An 8224-nucleotide genomic window follows, 5' to 3' on the forward strand; every position below is an offset into this window, starting at 1 on the left:
CACGTTTCCACACAGGATACTCAGCATTATATTATGTTTTGTTCTTTTATTTAAAAAAAAAAAAACTTTGCAAGTCTTTCATTATCTTTCTGCTGGTTGGCAAACATTTTAAACAAGTTCGACCTGCTTTGTTTTACTTACAGCTACTGTCTGAGGTGCAAACTCCTATTTAGCCTGTTTTTTATCAGGAGCTGACCGACTAAAGACATTTTTCACAATGTGATTGATTCAGTTCATTTACTACTCATGTCTTTTATGGTTTTATTTTGTCAAAACTGATTAAAGATTTTATGAGTAAGTGAATGAGTAAGTAAGATGAATGAGGTACCGATATTGGGTCAACAATTTCTGAATCGATTTCTTAGTATAATAAAGTGTCATGCCTTTGAGTGCTCGACCAGGCACTACATGGACGACTGTAAAAGAATCCATGCTGATGGACTGGTTAATGAGTGCTAGACACAGGGTTGGGGTAGGTAGACAGAACTCATCTGCCACTCATGGAGTCTTGGTGACTAATTCGGCTTCCTATGCCTCAAGTACTGTATTACAGGTCATTGTAATGAAACGTGTTTTTGCACCAGGCACATTCACCAATTGATTGGTCTCCTAGTGCTTTGGCCCAGAGTGTGTGTGTAGTTGTGTGTTTGCCCACAGGGCAGGAAGGTACTTGGAGGAATGCCCATGAAGGTGTCTCGGCCCATAAATAAATGGGGCGTAGGATATCTGTGTGGAGAGGTCCACATGGAAATTGGGCCTTCGACCTGCCATCTAAACCTGTCTGTGTTAAGTTGGTTTGTGTTTTTCCTGTCTGGGGTCTATTGCTGTAGGTTAAATGAAAAGAAGCAAAGATTTAGGAAACAGGATTGATGTCTTAATTTCAACAAACATAGGCAGCATAGCTCTTGAAAGCAAAACTAGTTATAGAAGCTATTTTTATAGCAAATGTTTAATAGTTTTGAATAAAGAAAAAAAGTTCATTTTTAAATTTGACATATATACATAGGAATAATCACAGTTGTTTCATTGCTATATACATAAAGATGTTGAGCCAAGGATGACATGGATGGTCTCCGAAAAATAAACATAAAAAAATAAACAATATGGAAAAGACACAGTAATAATAACAATATTTGCAATCTGTTACACAATTGATTAAGTGTGTCAATGGCCTAAGGATGTTTCCATAATCCTACGCGCGTTTCGGCATGTGCCTTCGTCAGGGGGCCATACAGTATGTTCACCAGTGCCTAAATAAAATACAGACAGCTATCAAGAGCATGCTTAGTCAACCAATAGATACAATCACAAACAGCTATTTAATGCCCATACTTCACATAGTGTATGTGGCATTTTAAATAAAGAAACGTTTAAAATCACTAGTCAACTTTTCAGATTTTAGAATCTCTTAACGTGAGCTAAAAGTTTTTACACCTTAAAAACCATCACCAATAGTGGGTTCGTATCATGTACCTATGTAATTCTAACATACAAAAAGAAGGACCAAGGACACACAAAGGTGGCTTGTGGCCTTGCCAGAGGGGGCAATTGGGATAGAAAAGTCAAAGATAAATATGAAAAGACAAGTAAATGGGTATAGGTAAATGGAAGTCAAATAAAATAAATTAAAGCCGTAAAAGTGAGGGGTTGGCGCAATAAAGTGTAAAGTTATACTACACTAAGCAGATTAGAATCATGTCTGTTTATACATGGTAACTCACAAATTTGGTTTGGTGGAGCAAAGGAATCGCTAGCACATGAATCGTGCTTCACATCGGCTCTGTCACCACATGTATATATATGGTTACTAACTGTTGAAGAAGAAATGAAAAAATGTATGGTTAATGTGTTGTAAAGGTTCTAAGTGCAAGCAAAGCCTGGATGGCAGAGATATGGGACCGACCTGTTTTCAGCTGGTCGTCTCTCCTCAACAAATCATGTGAATCATGTAGTGCGATTACTCAATATAGATGCTCCATATATGAGCAGTCAGATAAGGCTTGAGGAATGCGGTTATCTACAAATAAAAACAGATTGGGAAATTGACAGATGGTATTGTGGACATTAAAACTCGCGTGTCTAACAGTGAGTTCACAGGGGATATGACGATGGTAGCATAGCGGCTTACCTCGAGAGAGGTCCAGAGTAGCCTCGATTATGGTGGGATGATAGTTATAACTTAATCCGTAGAGATGAAGATATCTAAAATACGGAAAGCAACGTATTAGATGTAACGACTAAATCGGACCCGTGCATACGAGTAATGAAGTGCTACGGCGGTTAAGGATTTGCTTACTTGAGTTTGAAAAGAGACCCAACCAAAAGTCTAGTCGTTAGGTTAAGTCCTTAGCCGGTAGTCGTCTCTCGTATTCCTCGAAGCTCAGACGGGAGGGGTGGGAGCAAGAACTCAAACTGTGTCTTAAGTAGGCAAGTACTAAGAGTGCGGGGCCAGTCATGCAAGCGCTTCCGCTATCCTAAAGATAGAGGGATGGACTGTTGTGCACGAAAGTCACAGAGCCAGTGAGAAACAACGGCCATCTTGTAGGGGATAACTAATGGAGAAAACATAGGAACTCTTGTCTTCTGTCCTTGAGCCCTCCGCAATGGAACAGGAGCGCATTGTTTATGGTTTTGCTGAACTCCATGCTAACAGGTTACTACCCTCTTATGTTTTGCCTCGTAACTGCTCTGGTGATGGAGGGCCACTATAAAGGGCTAATGGCCCTTTTATTTGCTCTGAGGCTGAGCCAATAGTTTACATGTATTAGTGGAGTGACTTGATTTTCTATTTGGCTATGGAATTAGGTCCATTCTTTAGCTTACATAGGTTCCTGAATCCTCTTTGCCATGTGTCTCCTGGCACCTGTGTTTCCCTAAGACCAGGTTCCCATAAGCGCTTCCCCATGCCTCGATTGCTGTTCCACTGCGTGCCAGGTAGTCCTGGCTCAAAATGTTATTATGCCTAAAATGGAAGCCACCATGTATCAAGATCCAAGAAGGTCAATGGGAAAAACTGTGATGATATCAGTCCTCACTCCAACGTATACATCCCTTGGGAACCACAATATCCTTAATAGATGCAAGTTGCTGAAGCTGCTACAGTTAGAACCACTTTGGGAAAACTAACGCCTAAAGACATGGAGGGCGAGTGAAGGGGGAGGGGCGGTTAGAGAACAGCGCTCTGACTTAAATTGGGGAGGCTGCTGTTCTGCTGTAAAATTGACAGGACTCCTGCCTGACCAAAGTCTTACTTCCACCTCATTTAGAAGTGGGGAAACCTATAACCCGGCCGTCACTGGTGGCTTAGTGCACTAATGTATCCACTGTAGGGGTGTGTGTTTGACCTCATGGTCACAGGGTCAAATCCTGGTGTATCCACTCGTCCTTTCATCCTTCTGAGGTCGAGAAAATGAGTACCATTGAGTTGGCTAGCAATAGACATCTGAAATTCAGTGCCAAGATGCCCTTCTGGGTGAATGTGCGCTTAACAAATACACATTATATTTATTCTTTCCAGGACAGCTGTGTGAAGCTGATCAGTGGCTTACACATGTAGTGAAAAACTCCATGCATGTAACAGTCATTGTTTTTTGTCATGTAGAAACAAAATACACTTCATGGCTGGCTGACGCCACCAACAATGCAACTTTATAAACACCATGACATAGCCAATAGCCAGTGGGCCCCATCCCCTCTTACATTTTATAGTAGGTAGCCACTGTTCTGACTCTGCAGCAAGACAGTCAGTATTATAAGCAACAGCAATGTACCAGGTGTTACTGCAGGCTCCTGTATTTCATCACCTGCTGAAGGTAAAAGTCACAACTAGGTCTGCTGCACAAACTGACATCCGACACTGATGACTAAATGTTCTACATACCTTAACAGTGCTAATTCTTGTCCTAGCATGTAGCCACGCATGTAAACTGGTGTTTAAAGGGCCGTTTGAACAAACTGGCAAGGACAGGCGCGAGAATAAAATAAATACGTGTTTAACGATTAGCAGTTAGGCGATAGCTTCTGCCTGACTTAGTGGACTTAATCCCTCACGGGTGGATGGGCCTCCCCTGCATGCTATGGGTAATCCACAAGATGCCCTAGCCGAGATGCGCCAGACGAGATGCTTGACTTCAACAGTGCTTAATTTGAGCTGGTGGTTGCCGATGGGGGAAACCGGAACATATTTTTTGAACCAGCACTTATTTTTCTGCATCAGACATTAACCGCAAGCAAGAGAGGGAAATACAGACATAGAGGAAAGAAGTAGGAAGAAAAAGACGGAAAAACTGTCGCAAAGGGACAAGGCAGGAGCCTGGAAGCCTGAGATAAAGGGAGAGGGAGTGTCTGCTAGTGGATTAAAGAGGCTTGAGATGGATTGAAGTCTATGTACCCTTGTAATTCTGTGTGACATCATTTAATTGCACCATCAGCAGGTTTCAGATAAGAGCTTTGGGCACCAGCACTCAACCTACTACAAATTAAGTACTCGCAACACTCAGAGAGCTCATCAAGTAATCAGTGACAACCAGGGCAGAGAATTTCCAGCTAGATGATGGATACTGCCCCTATTATGGAGCCACATCTGTGCTGGCCCCAGTAAAAGATGCAGAATTTTTCCAAGTGTAATTCACTGACACCAGGACACCTTCATCTGCTCTCATACATTTTTCTACTGCCATTCAGAGGTGCAACCTGCAGGTGGAGAGAGGGGCTTTCTTATTTTCACTTCCAGCTGAACCCAAAACAAAAGTTTGATCTAAAGGGCCATTCGCCTTTATTTTCTTTACATATTGCTGGAAATAATGCGGAGCCTAACACCTAGACGCCAATACAATTAAGGGAAACATGCACACGACTTATCACTTCACAATTGCTTAAGAGAAACTATGATTTGGTGTCAGGTTTGTTATATTGTTTACCACCTATAGACGTGCATGCACTGTAAGAATGCCATGTGTATGTATCTGTGCGAGTAACTACACAAATAACAATTTAAATGTCGATTAATATTTTATTACAATTTTTTATTTCCTTCTATCACAGTGCTACTTATCCCAATGTAGGGCATCAGAACGCTTTACAAGGCAATAAATCATACAAGAGTGTAAATCATAGTACAGGAAATTTTACATAAGACAATGAGGGTTACAAGGTGTAGGAGTCACATATCGTCCATACTGGTAGGTATTATGCATTAAGAGTGCTTGGCTTGGGGAAACACTAAGGCCCATATTTATATCTTGGTAGTAAGGAAACTGTGTCGCAACGGCAATGTAGTATTCTTACCGCTAAGATGATGATCAGCCCACCAAATTTATATGCGGGCCGACCATAAATGTAACCATGGCGGAGACTACTCCATCTCCACGATGGTTATACCCCTACGTTGGCACGATGGAGTAAGGACCGTTGGAGGCTGACCGCTATGTCCACCCACCCAATTTAGAAGGGTGGACATATAGAACAGTTTTCATTGCTCGTCACCGCCAGGAAAACTCTGGCAGTATGGGTAATTGAAAACTGTCTAATGCACCCCTCACCGTAGGAGATAACTCCCATAGAGACTAACATTTTTTTGTTTTTGAGAAAAAAATCCTGCTTCGAATTTTCTTTTAGAAAATAAAAAAAGTTTTGACGGACAGCTCTGTCATATTGATGGAGCCGTGAGCCGGACAATAAAAAAAACTGACAAGAACTGCCATGACGGCAGTTCCTACCAATCCTTTAGAACTGAGCGCTGGCTTGGCAGTCACTTCTAAATTTGGTGGGTGCTGTAGCCTCGGCCTGGTGAAAATTTGTCCTCTGCCAGGCCAACGGGGATTACTCCATCCACAAATAATAAACCAGGCCCTAAGTCGGGATTTAAAATTTAACACAGTGGTTGGAGATGTCTGTACTAATGAGACTTTCTTGCTATTCAAGGGAACCCGTTTTAGTGACCTCAGAATAATGACAGATTGACAAAAAAAACATTAAGGTTGCAAACACATGACTTGCAACTTGCATGCCGTTCGTTGATGTCTGTTCATAGCTCACTGTGCTGTGTTAGAAGGACTGCACCAAATTACAAGAAACAAAAGGATCTCTGTGTTAAAAACAGTAACCCACTTACCTACCTACATAAAATACCAACCTGTGATCTGCATGTTGCACAATATGCACGGCAGCAGGCACATTAACCTTCTATACTACTTCATTCAAAACTAGGACTAGACAAAGCACAGATCTCTCTAGCAAATGCTTTAACTGCCAGTGTTGTCTGACTGTTACTATTATTCCCTGAAAAATGCTTAGCACACAAAATGATCTTTGCAGCAGAAGCCATAACCCCATTAAATATTTTAAAATGCAGCATCATTGTGACCAATTAAGTAAGCAAGAACAGATTTACTGTCACATTTGTCATTGTTGCCAATTCCTTTGCTGAAGAGTTTTAAAAAACTCAATGGGGCATATTTACAAGGGAATCGTGGAGCATGGCGTTAACGCCATGCTCCACCATTCCAAAAATGCAGGGATGAGCTATATTTACAAAGAAACAGCACATCCCTGCGTTTTTCCTAACACTAGCACTAAATTAAGCTACCTATCTCCAACGCAGTGGGTGCCTGCGTGAGGGAATGATTGTCTATGTGCAGGAAGGTGTTCCTTCCTGCACATAAACAATCACAAATGTCGGTTTGAACTTCTATATTCTGCTGCATTATGCAGCACACATATAAGTTTCAAATCATCATCATTTTTTAAATGATTGTTTATATGCAGAAAGGTACACCTTCTTACACATAAACAATCATTCACGGCACAATGCAGCACACATAGAAACAGCAAAAACAAGAAGAAATAAAGCATTTCTCCTCGTTTCACCATGTTAAGACCAGGTTTTCCCTGGTCTTCATTTTGGCGCTACCTCCTATGCATGCCACCCTTGTAAATATGGGGCAGCATCAAAATCAATGGGTGTTGTGGAGCAACGCCCACTGCAACACCCATTGCCCACCCCTTTCACGCTAAGTATAGTGTTAAAGGGTGCCTTATTTATATGGTGGCGTTAAGCCATGTTAAGTGGCTTAACGCCACCTTGTACATAAGGCGAAGCCCTATCGCCACAGGAATGTCTTTAAATGTGACGTTCCTGTGGCGATAGGGGCTTGTAAATATGCCCCCAAATGTATAAGTTGCCGGTCAGACACCTTTTTTGTGACTCTGTCCCTCGTCACTCCAGCACCTTTCGCTGCCACAGTTTGACGCCCAATATGGGTTCTCAGACTTAATTTTTCCAATTCCAGCACCAATGACAGCCAATCACAAAACTGAATCAAAACTTAAAACCAGATTTGTTTAGAACTCCTCATACCATCACAAAACCACTGCACCACACCACATCCCACGGCATGAAACACTACATCACATAGGGTGAGCGGTGAGTTAAGATGCTATTATTTAATTTCTTTGTGTGTTTTGTCCTCGATGTTGCAGGTTCGCAGCCATGTCCTCAGTGCATATTTGGCACATTTACATCAGCAGTTCACTCTATTTGAGACATGAGTTTAGTTGATCAAAACACCTTAGTAAATGCATTTTCCAACCTTTGGAAATTGTTTTGAGCACCCGCCATAGTGATCATATCTGCCGCTGAACCTTGATGGTGTCACCTGTGGCACAGGCCATTTTTAGGTCTCGTCTGATCCAGCGCTTGCGCTGATCTGGCCGAGACATTTTGTATACAGGCTTTTCAAAGTGCTGCCGTGGCCTAAAGCTTCAGTGCACGTGAACGTGCACGCGCGCAGCGCCATGTGTCTTTCCTTCGTAGCAGCGATCGTAATCTCGATCACTTTCACTTTCGCGGCGCGGCCGCGTTGCCAAAGCTTGTTAGAGTTGCAACTGGTTTCTTTTTCGGCTCAACTGCACAAATGAAGTAAGGGCGTTCGGAAGAGTCTAATGCCACAGCTATATTTGCAGCCTTTAGCTTAAGAAATCAATTACAGTCGCTGCCGATCTGGGTCACAGCGCAGAGCTGAGCCAAGGGCGAATGAGACCGTAACCTTCAGCCATCTGCTCAGCAATATTTCACCCAGTCACGCCGCATGCTACATTCACTTGTGGAAGCAAATGCAGCATGAAAAGTCGCCAGAGCCGGCCTTCCCGCGGTAGGGGTGTTCTGCGTTTCCAGAGAGTAAAAACAAACATCTCTAGAATAAGACAGGCGGAGGTGGGGAAATGT

General features: G+C 42.4%; 1 long non-coding RNA gene across 1 annotated transcript; it reads right to left on the bottom strand.

The window, feature by feature from the left end:
* Positions 1–939: 939 nt before the first annotated feature.
* LOC146861476 (uncharacterized) lies at positions 940–2445 on the bottom strand. Its single transcript, XR_014979265.1, has 5 exons — positions 2297–2445; positions 2129–2202; positions 1904–2017; positions 1722–1811; positions 940–1250 (listed from the first exon to the last, which is right to left on the bottom strand). It is a non-coding gene; the product is annotated as an uncharacterized LOC146861476 (long non-coding RNA).
* Between the last annotated feature and the right edge of the window lie 5779 nt (positions 2446–8224).

The sequence above is a fragment of the Triturus cristatus genome, chromosome 3_1 (genome assembly GCF_964204655.1).
Source record: "Triturus cristatus chromosome 3_1, aTriCri1.1, whole genome shotgun sequence".
Taxonomy (NCBI): Eukaryota; Metazoa; Chordata; class Amphibia; order Caudata; family Salamandridae; genus Triturus; species Triturus cristatus.